Source organism: Macaca nemestrina, chromosome 5, assembly GCF_043159975.1.
Source record: "Macaca nemestrina isolate mMacNem1 chromosome 5, mMacNem.hap1, whole genome shotgun sequence".
Lineage (NCBI taxonomy): Eukaryota > Metazoa > Chordata > Mammalia > Primates > Cercopithecidae > Macaca > Macaca nemestrina.
In genome coordinates, this window is record NC_092129.1 from 119,140,728 (window position 1) to 119,158,677 (window position 17,950).

A 17,950-nucleotide genomic window follows, 5' to 3' on the forward strand; every position below is an offset into this window, starting at 1 on the left:
CATGAGATGAAGTAAAATATTATTACATTTCTACTAACCTAACATTAGAACAATATTATTGCTAAGAATTCATCTTAATCCAAGTAGTTCTCTATGAGAAATATATAAAACTACGTTGACTTTAAAAACTTTGTAACTAAATTCACATAATTTCAAGTTTATATGAGATCAAAATCTAATTTATTTTATGAATGAAAAGCCAAGCAAGTGGAAACAAATGAAAATATGTTACAAGCTATTAACACTTTGCATACTTTTGTCCATTTCATTTTATTTTACAGATATCTAACTTTCATCCTCTCATCTTTTAACAAACTACAATGATGAATTTTGTCTAAAATACAAATTACAGTTCCTATATAAATAACTTCCAAATCTAGGTACCAAAGACGTGAAAGTTTTGGATAGTAATATTCCACTTCTGAATTTAATTTCAATGTTCAAGAAAAGAGAATTATCATAGTTAAGCACTGTGTTCCAAATTTATGCTATACCTCTGAATTGACTTATTTTAGACTAAAATATAACTTGCATTATTATTAAGTCTATCTCGATTTAAAAATGTGTTATTGGAATAGCGATACATTTTATTTCAGACATGCCATAATTCCAGCATTTAAGTTAGATTTGTCACTGAAGATTTATCATCATTTATTTTTTCAACAAATCTTTTTAAAAGGACTGTTATGCATCAGTTACTTTGCTAAGATATTGCTATATGGCAAACATTAAAGTGAGCAAAATTCCCATTCCTGTGGAATTTTGCTTTTAATAAAAAAGAAAACATAATAAACAACATAAATTTGGATATTGATTCCTGCAGCAAAGGAGATAACTAGAAAATAATATATAGAGAGAAATGGAGAGACACTGGAGGAAGTCATGAATAAAAAATACATCTCGGCTTTATTTGTAAGCCATTGATGGTAGAACTATAAAAGTAGATACAGGAAAACTAAATAGAAGGCTAATGAAATAATTTAGATATAATTAAAAGGACAACTTTAAAAAGAAAGTGAGGTTTGGGATAATTAAACGAATTCATTATTTATCAGATATGATTATTGGCCCTGATAATTTATTATTTAGTGATAATTTATCCCTAAGTAAAGCACAATTTCCTGTTCTCATGGAGCTTACTATTCTAGTGGGAAAGGTAGACAATTAAGAAAGTAAACAAATTAGAATGTGTTTTCACATGACTTAGTGACAAAGCAAAATAGTGCATCAGGGATTGGAGGCAGAGGTTATCATTAGAAAAGCACGGTCAAGAAAATCCTCATTCATAGTATTTGAGTAAACACACAGGTGATAAGGGAGTACATCCTGCAGACATATGAGAGGTGAGCATTCCAGAGAGAGGAAATAGGGAGTACAAAGCCCCTGAGGCAGAAATGAAAGCTTAAGTTTGAGGAACAGTGAGAAATGAATGAGCCTGGAGAAGAATGATTAAAGAAAAATTAATAGATGCAGCCAGAAGGATGGTAAAGAGATCTTGTTTTGAGTAACTAAGTTTTACTTTTAGTAGTAGGTTATGCAGCTAGAGGGATTTGTGTAGAGCAGTTAGCTATGTGTGTTTTAAAAGGATCATTCTAGCTACTGAATTAAAAATAAACTCCAGAGAAAAAGGACAGAGACAAGAGACAATGACAATAATCTTGTCACAAGATGGTGGTGTCTTGGACTAGGGTGTTATGCATGGAGATAAGAAGTGCTCAGATTCTGGAATCTGAAATAAATCAATCAATAAAACTGACCTTATTTTCTGACTAATTAGATGTATACTTCAAGATAAGTATTCATTTTAATTCAACATTTTTTAAGAAACTGCAGTACACCATTCTACGTCTTAAGGACACACAAGTAAATAAAACAGAAAAAAATATCTGCCCTCTTGACGTTTATATTCTAGAGGAAGAGGATTGATTCTAACTCAAGAGACAATAATACTGAGCACCAGGACATGTAAAGGGTTCACTAGCTGAGACTGAGATGATTCGGAGAGGAAGCTTGGGATCTTGTTTTCAGACATTTTATTTTTTAGATTCTGTGAGATGTGGAAGAAGCAGTTCAATGGAGAAGCTAGATGTACAAGTTCAGGGGAGAGGTCTAAATTGAAGATTTTAATCTGTCAACCATTAGCTAGAGATGAGAAGTAAGGCCCTGAGACTGGAAAATGACACCAAATAAGTTGACATAAATAGCAAAAAGGGTTAGGTTGGTCCACGAGGGACTTTAATGTCAGAGATCTGGAAAATGAGGATACACTGGTATAGAAAGAGAAGTAAGAAAGACCAGTGGTAGCTGGAAAAACTCCTTCACACCAAAAGATTGGCAAAAATTAATTTTATTTTTCCGTAAAATAGAAAAATATATTATCATCATTCAGTGTTTTTATCTGATGAAACCATAGAGGTTTAAAAAAGATATAATATGACTACTTCAAATCACTACGGATAAGCAGAAGCAGCAGGGTTGTGCCTGGGGTATGAATTCATCCTATACTGAGGAGAAAAAAATCAATGTATATGTTTAACAGAGAAAAAAAATTCTACTTAATGGTTTTTGGAAGAAGTGAAATTGTATTTCTCAAGTCGTTGTTTGACTATTGAAAAAACTGTTTCTAGGAAGAGTGGAGAGGTAGAATATGAAACTGTTACCTGAGTCTATTTGCAGTCTGCTCTTCTTCTGTCATTTGTTTTTAAACTACAGAAATGATATACTGTATAAGTAACAGACTCCCAGCCAGGTTCTTGGAGAAAGTAAGTTATGATTAAGCATATCTCTTGAATTGCAGGAATGGACCAATAGAGATTTTTGCAAGCCTCTGGTAGGAAACTTATCTTTTGAAAAAAGGAGGAGCTCAAACAAACAACACCTGTTCTGACATAACATACCCCTCATCTTCGGCTCCATAGGATGCATACTGAATATTATGTATCCATGTGTCACACATACTAAAAGTTAGGCTCCAAGAAGATGTATGTAGGTGTATTGTATAAAATAGATTGAATGGACTGATGGGGGAAGAAACTATATAAGGTTGTCTAGTTATTGGAGTAATTTGGATGAAAAGTAAAAACATAAATACAGAAGTTTCAACTCTATAAAATATAAAAATAATTAACACTATAATTAATAGACTTGGCATATGGAATTTGACTAGGACAGCAGCTCTTCCAATGGTGTAACCCCATCTTCTGTTTGAAGCAAGTGAGAAAAATTAGTGTGTAGAGATCCATAAGTATGTGGAAGATTAAACAATAAATGTATTGGCAGTGTTCTGCTCCTCTTCCTTGGTTAAAGGATATGTAAATCCCTGTTCCTCAATCAGTAGTTCAATGCACATAAATTGGGAAGGAAGTGCGTATGGGATCCTTGAAGAGGCCTTTGCCGTCCCCTGAATGACAAATGCAACACTGGGAGTGAATACCCCTTGTCCTCCCTAGCATTAGTAAGCATCATTATTGGTTAATTCTGCACATCTGTGAGAACCACTCAGAAATAATATGCCATAAATGTATCTTTCTCATTCAGAAGGACTAATCTCCTTGAAATAAAACAAGCTGTGACCCATGGCAAAAGATGTTTTCTATAGTAAAACAACCTAAAGCTAATGGCTCTTTCATGCAGTTGTAATCGTTCAGGAAGAGGCCAGTGCTCTCTGCTCACCCATCAGAGGAAAAAATAAAGATGTTAAAATTACTTGTATCAACAATCAGTGCACTTGATTTACCACCTGTGATGTGTGTGTCTGAAGTGGCTGAGCACTGCATCCTTGATGCTGTATTTGAGCTGTCTCCCAAGTGTAAGGTTACGAATAAACAGTGCAGCAGGAAGGTGGCTGAAGAGGAGAAGGTACAAAGTCATCACTGTTCTTTAAAATAAAAATCTGAGAGCCTAATATTTTATGATTCTCCTTGTCATCTCTATCTACCTATCTATCTATCTATCTATCTATCTATCTATCTATCTAATTTATTTATCTATCTAATCATCTCCCAATTTTTCTTTTATCCCATGCCAGTTCTCCCCACTTCCACTTTCCCTTCCCATTACTTTTATATGCCAGAATAGACTAGGTGGTCTAGGACAGAATCTAAGTTAATCTATTCTACTTTAGTAGATGTGTTTCTTTGGCTAAATTACACAGCTTGCTTCACCATCATCAGTTTTCTATTCTTTAAGTGGGAATTAGTTAAATGGAATTAAGTAAACATGTAAGGTGTTTAGAACTTTTATAAGTTCTACAGGAGTGGTTGGTATTCTTAGTAAATTAAATTAATAATTGATATATAACAAATTATTACTTATTACTCATTATTAAATTATTGCTTCTCTTGTTCCTTTGTATTAATAGTAACATTACTGCAATAAAAACCAACCTTTATATATGGAATAAATAGTATCAGAATTATTATTAATATTTGAGAACTACAATTTGCAAGTAAAAGACATTACAAATGATATTTAACGGTATATAGCTCTAGATTTGAATGATTTTATTTTAATGACTTTAAACATTCTTATTCTATAGAATTTAGCAAAATACTCTTTGAGTACCATAAAAAGAATTTACGAACTGTCTAGAATAGAGCCCTTTTCTTTCTATTCAGTTCAATCTGTGGATTCCCAGACTTGGATTTTGCTTCCAAGTAGTCATATTTTTCCACACAGTACAAAAGTTACGAAGGCTACAGGGGAGACATACTGAAGAGAAAGGAGAGATATGCATTAGATTACCTTCTAAATTGCAATTATCAGTGACTGCATGTAATTCACTCTGCCATTGTCATTCTTTGGTTTACTACTTTATGTAACACATTTAGGTTGTCTTTCTACCCACAATTGCTTTTCTTTTAAGCAGTTTTGTTTTCTTTATATATTTTGTCTTTCCTTAAACATTACAATATCAGAGATATGTTTAAAAACTACGAATGGTTTTAATAGAAATACAATAAATATTACAAATAGATATACAAAAAGGATATCTTCTTATAACACTATCTCAATATTTACCTTTATAAATTCCATTGACCAAATTTGAGACAGCAACTGTTAGAGAAATTTTGGTCATCTTCTTGTAGGCTGCTATTGTTGTTATTGCACTTCTTAAAAACACATTGCAAAATAATTTTAGATGTAATTTACTGAGTGAATTTTTTTTTAAGTTTTAACTTAATCTGAAATGTATGGTTTCCTATAAGCAGCAATTATGTATTGATCACACATTTAAACTTTACATATATTATAATTACTTTATCCACTCTATGTGCATACTAAGGAATAATTTGAAAATTTCAGTGTTTACTTAAAAATAACATATAGTTGAAACAAAGCAAATAAAGTTCTGGGCCCAGATACGGAACCAATTGATGACCTAATACCTTTATGTTTTTGTATCTTGTTTATACTTTCTCTTCCTTTTGTATTTCCTCAGAGACACAGCAGGATCTTCAGCTGCAGCTTCAGCTGCAAGCATAAAAAATATTGGAAATAAAAACGTCAACAAAAATGAAGAAAGCATGATCAAATGATGTGGTATTATTCAACATTCACTGCACAATCTGAAAACTTGCATGGATTCGACTTTTTGTTTATTTCAGAAATGCAGAATATATTTAACCAGAGCTAAAATAGTAACAATTGGTACTGAAACATTACCTAAAGGTGGTGGTTTTTTTTTTTCTTTTTAATTATGTGTACTTTAACTAAAAATTTTAATATTTACATCAAAGTGAATGAAATATTTTAGATAAGTACTTCTTATTCAACATATTAAAATATAGCTTATGTTTGATTTTTTCCTATTTCTGCTAAGGTAAAAGAGTTTTATTGCATATAACTTCAGAATATTAATATCAACTTGGGGGAAAAAAAACACCCTCTGAAAGTGACATCACTGTTTTCATATAAAACATGAGTATGACATTTTAGGTGTGCCCTTTCTTTGCTTCACAACGGAAATTTGAACTTACAAATGATTTTTGTTGAAAGGAGAGTGAAAATAATATCAATAGTAAGCACCAATGAAGTGCATTTTTTTTCACTTTCAGCAGAAGCCCATTGTGAACTTAATAGAGTTAACATTTGTTGTTTTTTTCTCCTCATTCTACATCCTAAAATATATCGTATATATCACATAAGATCTTATACAAGACACATGCAGTATATTAGTCATATCCTTAAAGAAATTCAATAGCAAACACATTTTTTACATTATTATAATCGAACTCAGCACTAATTTTTCTAAAAAGAGTTGAACTAATGGCATTTATATTTAATGATTTTTTATTTATTATTTTACTCTAAGTTCCTGGATACTTGTGCAGAATCTGAGGGTTTCTTACATAGGTATACATGTGCCATGGTGGTTTGCAGCACCATTCAACCTGTCATCTAGGTTTTAGGCCCCACATGCATTAGATATTTGTCCTAAAGCTCTCCTTCCCCTTGACCCCCAGCCCCCAAGAGGTCCCAGTGTGTTGTTCCCCTTCCATGTGTTCATGTGTTCTCATTGTTCAACTACAACTTATGAGTGAGAGTAGGCGGTGTTTGTTTTTCTGTTCCTGTGTTAGTTTGCTGAGGATGATGGCTTCCAGCTTCATCCAGGTCCCTGCAAAGAACAGAATCTCATTCTTTTTTATGGCTGCATAGTAGCCCATGATGTATATGTACCACATATTCTTTATCCAGTCTATCATTGATGGGCATGTGGGTTGGATCCACATCTTTGCTATGGCAAATAGTGCTGCAATAAACATAAGTGTGCACGTGTCTTTATAGTATAATGATTTATATTCCTTTGAGTATATACTCAGTAATGGGATTGCTGGGTCAAATGGTATTTCTGGTTCTAGATCCTTGAGGAATTTCCACATTGTCTTCCAAAATGGTTGAACTAATTTATATCCCCCAAAACAGTGTAAAAGGGTTCCTATTTCTCCAGAGCCTTGACAGTATCTATTGTTTCCTGACTTTTTGATAATCACCATTCTGACTGGCATAAGATAGTATCTCACTGTGGTTTTGATTTGCATTTATCTAATGATCAGTGATGTTGAGCTTTTTTTAATAATATTTCTTGGTCGCATAAATGTCTTCTTTTGATAAATATCTATTCATATCATTCCCTAATTTTGATGATGCTCTTTTTTTCTTGTAAATTTGTTTAAGTTCTTTGTAAATTCTGGACATTAGACATTTGTCAGATGGGAAGCTTGCAAAAATTTTCTCACATTCTATAGGCTGCCTGTTCACTCTGATGATAGTTTATTTTGCTGTGCAGAAGCTCTTTAGTTTAATTAGACCCCCTTTGTCAATTTTGGCTTTTGTTGCAGTTATTTTTGGTGTTTTCTTCATGAAGTCTTTGTCCATGCCTGTGTCCTGAATGATGCTTTCTAAGTTTTCTTCTAGAGTTTTCATGGTTTGGGATTTTACATTTAAGTTTTTAATCTATCTTGAGTTAATTTTTGTATAAGATGTAAGGAAAGGGTCCAGTTTCAGTTTTCTGCATATGGCTAGCCAGTTTTCCCAGCAACATTTACTGAACAGGAGGTCCTTTCCCCATTGCTTGTGTTTGTCAGGTTTGCCAGAAAAGAAATGAATGAATTCCTGGACACATACACTCTTCCAAGACTAAACCAGGAAGAAGTTGAATCCCTAAACAGACCAATACAAAGTTCTGAAATTGAGGCAGTAATTAGTAGCCCACCAACCCCCCCCCCCAAAAAAAAAGGCCCAGGGCTAGACGAATTCACAGCCGAATTCTATCAGAGGTACAAAGGAGCTGGTAGCATTCTTTCTGAAACTATTCCAATTAGTTGAAAAGGGGGCACTCCTCCCTATCTCATTTTATTAGGCCAGCATCATCCAGATGCCAAAACCTGGCAGAGACACAACCAAAAAGAAAACTTCAGGCTAATATCTCTGATGAAAATCGACGCGAAAATACTCTATAAAGTACTGGCAAACAGAATCCAGCAGCACATCAAAAAGCTTATCCACCACGATCAAGTCGGCTTCATTCCTGGAATGCAAGGCTGATTGTACATATGCAAATCAATAAACATAATCCATCACTAAACAGGACCAATGACAAAAAACACAAAATTATCTCAATAGATGCAGAAAAGGCCTTTGATAAAATTCAGCATTCCTTCATGATAAAAAGTCTCAATAAACTAGGTATTGATGGAACATATCTTAAAATAATAAGAGCTATTTATTGCAAACCCATAGCCAATATCATACGGAATGGGCAAAAGCTGAAAGTATTTCTTTTAAAAAATAGCACAAGACAAGGATGGCCTCTCTCACCATTTCTATTCAACAGAGTTCTGGAAATTCTGGCAGGGCAACCAGGTAAGAAAAAGAAATAAACTATATTCAAATAGGAAGAGAGGAAGTCATATTGTCTCTGTTTGCAGATAACATGATTGTATATTTAGAAAACCCCATCGTCTCAGCCCAAAATCTCCGTAAGCTGATAGGCAACTTCAGGAAAGTCTCAGGATACAAAATCAATTTGCAAAAATCACAAGTATTTCTATACACCAACAATAGACAGAGAGTCAAATCATGAATGAAATTCCATTCACAATTGCTACAAAGAGAATAAAATACCTAAAACTACAGCTTACAAGGGATGTGAAGGACCTCTTCAAGGAGAACTACAAACCACTGCTCAAGGAAATGAGAGGACACATACAAATGGAAAAACACTCCATGCTCATGGATAGAAAGAATCAATATCATGAAAATGGCCATACTGTCCAAGGTAACTTATAGATTCAATGTTATTCCCAACAAACTACCAGTGGCTTTCTTCAGGGAACTAGAAAAAATACTTTAAATTTCATATGGAACCAAAAAGAGCCCATATAGCCAAGAAAATCCTAAGCAAAAAGAACAAAGTTGGAGACATCACACTACCTGACTTCACAGTATACTTCAAGGCTACAGTAACCCACACAGCATTGTACCAATACCAAAATAGACATATAGGCCAATGGAACAGGGCAGAGACCTCAGAAATAATACCACCCATACACAACCATCTGATCTTAGAGTTAACTTTTTTTTATTACATTTGACATCTGTCTTTGTAGATCAGACCTTCATCTTTAATCACACATTTTGGTCTGGGCATGGTGTCTCATGCCTGTAATCCCAGCAGTTTAGAAGGCCAGGGTGAAAAGATTGCTTGACCAAGACCAGCCTGGGCACCATAGCCAGACCTTATTTCTATACTGTCAGAAAATGTAAGCAAATAAAAATAAAAAAATAAATTTTGACAGACAATAGGGTAATAGTATATAATAGCAAGATAAGCTTTAGGTGCTTATAATTTTTTTTTAATTTTACTGTTTATCACTTAAAACTATAACTCATTATTGTAAGCATATTTTAATACATATTTTAAACACTAATGAGTGATATTTGATAGAATACTTTTAGCATATCTGATTCCATCAAAATACTAACTGATAATTAAATCATTACAAATATGTTTGAGTATAGATTTGAAAACGTATTTTTAAATCTGCGGGACACAGACTGGCACATTGTAGGCTCACAAATACATTTTCTGAATAAAAAATGTAATGAGCTTTGTGAAACCTACATGTACATTATTAAATAATTACTAGCATCAATATGTAGCCCCATTAATTAGAAAAATGATAAGAAATCTAAAGAAAGAATCTAAAGCATTCTGAAATTTTAGTGTAAATATTATATGCATGTGTGAAAAAAGACCACCAGCAGACTTTAGATAACATTTTATTGACTTATTATAACTTCAGGACAAGTCTAATATAACTTTTCCAGGAAGTGAAGATTTTATAGCACAGGTGAAAATTCAGTCTAGTAGTAGCTGATGAATTTTTCCAAACACAGTGTTTTAGAGGCAAAACAAAAAATACCTGTTTTGTTACAAACATTCTCTTTTCTTCTACTTTTGTCAACCCTTACAACCCAAGATTCAGTTAGGTAAATTCAATTAGGTAACTTGTTTTTTACCACTCTATAAGATCATTTGTTACATTCAATTTCAAATATGAATATTATTTATGTAAAATATTGAGTTTCACTGGATATCATTTTTATTTTTTAATTTAATTTTTAGAAAATATTTGCATATGTAACTACTCAATTTCTGAGTATTTTAAGCATGATGTATGTGTGCATTATCAAATTATTTATTCTTTTTTCTTCATTTGGGGATTATTAATTCAGTGCCTGTTATAAAGTGGGATCTGACCAAGAATCATTGATTAGAAGGAAATTAGGAAAAATCATTGTCTCAACAATGTTAATAGAAACAATATGTAAATATGTGCCATATCAACATTTCAAATGCCAGCATTATAAAAACATGTATATTGAGGAATGTGAGATCAGAGGAAATATGTAATTCATGCCATCTTCATGCTGCGTTAAAAGAAATCTTGGAAAAGGAGAATGTCCTCTCAAAACAATTTAGATTTATTTTTTCCAAGACAAGATGAATGAGATCTCAGAAACAAGTTCAATTTATCTGAAGGACAAAAAAAAAAAAAAAAAAAAGAAAAGAAAAAAAAATTCCTTCACACCTAATATTTTGGACTTAAATATATATCTAATTCTTAGTAAGTTGTGGAGACCAAGATTTTCAAAGCAAATTTTTACTTTATTTGGTCTTCCGATTTTGCAAATTGCTATTCATATATTTCAGTATATACTTTAAATAGAATTCTATAAATGCAACTCTCTTTAATTTTTCTTCAGACACTGAATTAATTACTGCAGTATTTCTCTGAAATTTGTTAGTCTATCTTAAGATTTGTAAATAATTTACTTTTTAAAAATAAAGCTGAGCAATTCACAGTGCTCCCTATGATAGCATCATTATCACTTGCTGTCAGTCCTTGTTCAAGCAAGATGAAAGGATGGAGTTCAAGTTGGTACACAGGATATTACGGATAACTTACAGTCCATCTCATCTGTGCTAGAGCCCAAAGTATACATCCCCCTTAAGTTTCAGGTCCTGAGCAAAAGATACATGGACACGTTTACCTAACTTGAAAATTAGTATCGATATTAATGGATTTGATAATGTCTATAACGTCTACTGTAGTCATTGACACCACACCCTTCTGCTGCCCTGCAATGGGAAGAAAATCAGAGACCACAAGTAAGGACAACCTTAGTTTATTCCAAAATTGTGCTCAAGTGAGAAGCTTTGTATTAGGCATTGGGGAAACCAAAGAAATGCCGTCGTTCTTTATCCCTGAATAGATTACCAGAGGAATCACCAGCCCTTACTAAAAAAAAAAAAAAAAAAAAAAAAAAAAAAAAAAAAGCTAGGTACTGTTCATGCCCCCAAATATATGAGAATCAGATAACAGCATAGCAAACGTGAAAATCTGCCTTATATTACCTGTTCAAAATCCTGCTATTCAAGCAGCTGCTTTCAACTGAAAAATTTCTAGGACAGTATTTAGCAAAGTGTACAAAAATGTTGAAAAATATATTTTTAAATCAAATGTGATTTGAAAATACTGGGTTTTGATAGAGTTAAACAAGTTTATTTCTTCATTTATTAACTTATTTAGTTGCAAATACAATACACTTTAATTGAGTCAAAAGAATTTAGGGGGGTTTCTTCCACGTTGTTTTTATTTTTTAAACTTCTATATTGAAATGATTGTAAATTCACAGTCAGTCGTAAAAAAATAGTACAGAAATATCCCATATATCTTTCATTCAGTCTCCTTCAATGGTAACATCCTACATAAGACTAGCAAAGTATCACAACCATAAAATTGACAAAAATTGACAAAATAGTTATTTTAAAAGCTTCCTCAGAGACTTTAACACTACAATGATTTTCTGGGAGAATCGCACTCTTGTTCTGGGAAAGGGGCAATAATAGGCAATGTGCCCAATCTTGCTTGCCTGTATAATGCTTTATTATTGTTTTCCCTTAGTTAGCAATGTCACAGGATCTGTACTACATGGAACATGTTCTAGAAAGCATTCCCCTAAAAATACAGTAATGGGGATCATATCTCTAAGCTTATATCGCAATTGATCAAATGTTGGTGTTAGTTTCAGCTTTCTGAATTAAAGTGAAGTAGGTTGTCTAGACACAAAATAATTGAGCAAAATGTACAAGAAATACGTTTTATGTTAGTTTACAAAGAGACACTTGATTATGCTGTGTAAATATGTAATTATACATATATTAATTTTATATATGCATATATATTCACTTTAAAAGTGAGAAATCTGCTGATTCTAAGTATAATAAAGTTATCTAAGGGACAAAAATTATAATTTTTGAAGCTATTAACAAGTTCATTATATTACTTTTTGATGAAGAGAATTCAAACTTATGTGTTTCCTTGTATTGAAATATATATCTGACAAACATTTTTTGCGTCTCTGCAATGTGTTTGAATCTTGGCTACAGGCTAATGATGTAACACTAAATAAGATTTAATCTTTACCCTTAAAACACTCACAGGCTAAATCAAATAGTAATTGAAGTATGATTTTAATGGTTGCAAAGATGTACATCAAATGATTATCTTTTTTCTGTAAAGATTTATATCCTGTTCCTTATTCTTGGTTATGGAATAATTATTTGACTATTTGTTAGAATACATTGTGTTTAGTAGTCTTATTGATATCAGTGTATTATCTACCTCCAAAGGCCTGTTTTATAAAAATAAAGAAATCTTGAGGCAAACAAATATTCAGAATTAATGAAGCATAAGATATTTCTATACTGAGAAATCCAGTGACAAATTTATTCAAATTCTGCTGAATATGTATATAATTATATAGTCATGGTGATCTTTTTCCATAATACAGAGGAGATAATTTAGATATGCCATCTATATATAATAGACACATTTGTGTGAATCTTTTGCTAATTTGAGGACAACCATACAATATTAGAGTCCTGTCCCACAAGCACTACTTTTTTTTAAGACCTTAGTTGATACACAATTCACATGCTATATAATTCACCTTTTTAAAGCGTACAGCTGAGTTTTTTTTTCAACCATGACCACTATCTACTTGTAGAATACTTTGTCACCCCCAAAAGAAACCTCATGCTAATTAGGAGTCACTACCCATCTTTCCTTCTCCAGCCTGTGGCAAACACCGATCTACTTTCTATATATATATGTTTGCTATTCTGAACACTAAATATAAGTGGAATCATACATATGTAAATGGATTTTTTACTTAGCATATTGTTTCCAAGTTTTATCCATGTATTACCATATGTCAGTACTTTATTTTATCATATAATAATATTCAATTGTATGAAAATACTACGTTGGATATTTACCCTTCATCCACCGATAGACATTTGGGTTCCTTGCATTTTGAGACACACATATTTTCATAAGCATTTTTTTTTGGTTTTTTTTTTTTGAGATGAAGTGTCACTCTGCCACACAGGTTGGGTTGTAGTGGCACCATCTCAGTTCACTACAGCCTCCACCTGTTAGGTCCAGGCTATTCTCCTGCCTGAGCCTAGCTGGGTAGGAGAGTAGCTGGGACTACAAGCATCCGCCACTACACCCAGCTAATTTAAGTTTTTTAATGCATCTTTGCCTAGGCATGTTTTTCTTACACTTCTGATTTCCAACATTAGATTTCACACACATGCATACATACAAACACACTGAATTCTTGTAAAATAGATTATAGGAGGAGGTGCTACTATGTGGTGCTTGGCTGGTGAGAGTACTTTCTGGCGCTCCAATCCCTATGATTTAAAACTCGTGTGGCATCTTTAAACCTTATTTTATTTTTAATTGTCCCAACATTGTTTCAGGTAAGCTTGCTTATTCAATTACAAGCACATCTGTAGAGGTCAGTAAATTATCAAGGTCGACAAAGCCTAACCCATGCTGGAGAAGAAAAGTTCACCTGAAATATGATGCTGCCTTCCTCTTGTTTGTATAATGTAAGTCCATAATTTATAAAGTATACATTTATAGTTTTTCATTACATTTGAGGACTCTGGGAATGGTAAAGGAACACCATTGCCTTTTAGTGGCTATTCTCTGTTCTAACCCAGGTTAGCTCAGATCTGATCATGCTAATGAGATGAAAGAAGCACCTGAGATATGGTCTCCATTTTTTCCACTTATGTTTTAATAAAATACACCAGTATAGTTACACAATAGATTTTTGAAAGTAAATGATTATAAAGTTCATTTTATTCAATATCTAACCAATAATTATACCTGAACTATTGTATCTCTAACAAATATATGCATTGACTGATTTATTTTTTTTTCTTTCCCTCAGTAAATATATAGTTTCCTGGTCTAATAACTAAGAATGTAGCAGTAAGAAATCCAAAGAACACAAATATGGTTCTTGCTGTCAACAAATGTACATTTATATGGGAAAAAATAATTGAGAAAATAAACGAATTGCTGGTTTTGATAAATACTTTTAAGAAATAGGGAATGGCAGCATGAACAGGAATGGCAGTGGAGGAAATATTTAAACTAATGTCTAAAGGATGAAAACAACTAGTAACAAGAAGAATCAGACAGAAAGAATATCTGGCACAGGGTAATTTCAATGACCCGGCATGAGGTTGAGATTGGCATGTTCACAGTAGAGAAAAAGTTCAATATTCAAGTATAGAAGGGAAGGATAGTGGAGCACAGAGTAAAGATGAAATGGGAAGGGACCATTAAAGGTCTTATAGGGAGTATGTATTTCTTTTTAGTGCATATGAAAGCATTACAGTATTTTAAACATGGGGCAAAATGATCCAACAACTTTATAAAAGGTTATTCTCACAACCATGTAATGCATAGTTTTGATGACAGAATGTTTTAAATTGCTTTTAGAGTCTTCCAAGCAGAGGATAATAATGGTTAGGGCTATGGAAGTGGAGAGTAATATATGTTCAGACTCTATTTGATTATTCTTGGAAAGAATGCCTCCAAAGTGTTTCTTTTTTTTAAGAGAGGATGAATTGATTAAAGGCTTTCTTGGAGAATAAGTCAGTGTTTTGTTACAAAATATGCACTCTCAAAATCTCAGTAACAACAAAAAATACTTATTATTATTTTTGCTTACTGATAAGTAGGTGAGCTGTGACTTTGCTGAATTCCGATGAGTTTGTCTTCATACTTTGGGCTGAGATCAGGTTTGCTTGGTATGTTTTCTCAGCCTCTTCGGAGCAGCAACTACTCAAGGAGTTCTCAACGCAGTTGAGAGAAGTTCCAGAAAGCTAGCAAAACCATTTATGTTAGAGTCTTTCCTCAGATCTGCCACCTTATTCCTTCAAAACACATATTATACACCAGCCTAGCATCAATGTGGCATGAAAATGTACTACGTATTTCAAGTGGAAAAGATGCATGTACACATGGCTAGGAGTATGAATGCATAACTACAATGCAAAGAGAAAGTAAAAAAAAAAAAAATTGAGATCAGTGCTCCAACCTACCACACCTAGTAGCTACAATTTTTATCTACTAGTTTCTAAATTTCTCTTCACAGACACACAGAAAATAACTATTTTTTAATATTATAGAAGTTTGACTATTTGAAGGCAGCTATTGATACACAAGTTGCAGTATATTTTCCAAGGAAAATTATCTTGCACTTTTAACCATTCCTCTGGTGTTAGAATATACTAAAATACTTGACATTCTGGCCCCAGTTGTCCTTTCAAGTCTTATATCCCACAGTGTCCAAGCTTTTGCCCATTTATTCAATCACACAAGCAGATTCATGATTCCCTAAATACATCATGAAATTTCAACCTGTCATGCATTTATTCTTGCTATTCCTTTTAGCAAAAATGTCACCCCCACAATGTCATACTGATAAAATCCTTTCTTTCTTTTTTAATATGACATTCAAATATCAAGTTTATTGTAAAACTTTCTCTGATTCTGCAGGAAGGATTAATAGACTTTTCATCTCTGTATCATTGTATAGTTTTAATGCCATTTATAATGTAGTCATTGGAGGAAGAATGTCTTTTCCTTCTCACAACCATCTTGACTGCTGAAAATACATATACATTTATTTTCATTTGTGACATTAAGAAAGATGCACCTATCAATACTGTGTATAATTTAGCATTCATTAAAGAAAACAGAAATAACCCTAGTATCTTAGACAGAAAATGGTTAAATAGAATTTGCTGTTTAAAATATGTCAGAAATGATGAAGAAGTTTGATTAATTAAGTCTCTGGGAATGATTTTCAGAATACCACAGAAGTAACCTGCCAGGGGCTCTCTTCCTGTGCTCTCAGAAAGAAGGAGAGTGGTAGATTAGAAATCTTATACTGAAATCATTAGTTTCAGAACACGTTGCTCTAGCCATGGTTCAGGGGTCAGTAAGCTGGAGGCAAGATATTATCAGTTATTCCCTCAAAACTAAGACATAGAAACTTGGATTTAGGAATGTTACAACAGAAATGTCCACATCTCTGCAATCTAGCTTTTCAGCAGAAAAAAGGAGCAGAAACATAGCTTCCATCTAAGTTTTAGCTTTCAAACTTTATATTAGTTCAGTGCATTTAGTTGTGAAAAACACTCACATTTATGTTACTAATCAAAAGAGATTCATAAAAATAGAGATTTTTAACTGTGCCTAAATACACTATGTATGTGATACTTTAGTCCATCTCTTAGTTTTCCCTCCCCTTACCATAAGAACAAGTGACCTGATGGATGGACTAGCTCAAATCTGACAAACATTGCTCCACATGTATCTGCTGGTGCAGGTTTAAGGTATTAAAAACTGTGAGAACACAAAACATTACTCTCTTGGTTTCTTGAGCCTTCTTAAATTGACAGAGTGTAAAGCATAAGCTGGGAAACTTAACACATCTTCCCCACATACATGCCTCCTCTCTTGAGCTAATCCCAATTCTAGGTTCAGAGCAAAGAGTTTCAGAAATCCATACCTATTTTGCTTCACAGGTAAGCAATGCTTTGAATTCTGGCACTATGGTTTCTGGAGAGCCAAAAACAAAGGAAAACAAAAAATAAGCAAATGAAACAACATACTCAAAGGGTAATTGAGTAGAATTAAGTTATCATTCCCTAGTTTTAGAATTTACATATTTCGAGGTCAGGACCCAGGGTAAGATCACAAGCTCTTCAAATTACAGAATATTCTCAGTGATTAGCACCTGAAAGGCTTTCCATTATTTTGGTTAAATTTAAATGAATGTGATGATCATTTAACATCTTTTAATTTCACATAGTAAAAGGGCAACATAATAATGTTCAACATAATTTTTGATAATTAGGCATATATAGGTTCAAACCTGGCTTTAGCTCTTATCAAATCTGTTACCATAAGTTACCTAAACTTCCTTTTTCTCAGATTTTTAGCTATAATTGAGATATAATATTACCTATCCTGTAGGGCATTTGTAAAATGTAAATTTTTATAAGAAAATGTTATAATGATTAATTAACAAAAGTTAGCTTTTTTATTTCCTTTCTTGTCTTTGCTCTCCTTAAAATCATACATAAACACATGATCTGTTGCAATATATGTCCTCTCATTGTGTGAGATCCAGAATTGAACACAATGCTCTAGATGTGGTTTATCTAACACATCTGTAAAGAAGAGACCACCATAGTAATTCAAATTAGATGTACCTAAACCATCATTAGATTATTTGATCAATAATTTATGCCATCGATTTAGATTACACTTAATCCCTAAAGTTTTGGTTATACCAACTGTTTTAGAAACATGTCAATGCTGTATTGGAAATCATACATATTGTATGTTGATCTCTGTCACATTTTGTGTAGTCAGTTTGGACTGTTGCCTCTGCCAGTCAAGATTTTCTTTTATATTGATTCTCCACTTCTATACCTCTTACATTTTAAAACTTCATATCATCCATAAATCCTTTTGTACATCATGATTATCCTCATAAA

The 17,950-nt window shown here is 32.8% G+C and overlaps 1 long non-coding RNA gene across 1 annotated transcript in view; it reads right to left on the reverse strand.

Annotated features, from left to right (window-relative positions):
- The window catches only part of LOC139363170 (uncharacterized), a 51,154-nt gene that overhangs the window by 3,583 nt on the left and 29,621 nt on the right, over positions 1 to 17,950 (reverse strand). Inside the window, exons 2-3 of the long non-coding RNA XR_011623112.1 lie at positions 16,957 to 17,006; positions 15,109 to 15,262 (exon numbers count right to left, since the gene is read on the reverse strand). This is a non-coding gene — a long non-coding RNA (uncharacterized lncRNA). The remainder of the gene's footprint in view (positions 1 to 15,108; positions 15,263 to 16,956; positions 17,007 to 17,950) is intronic.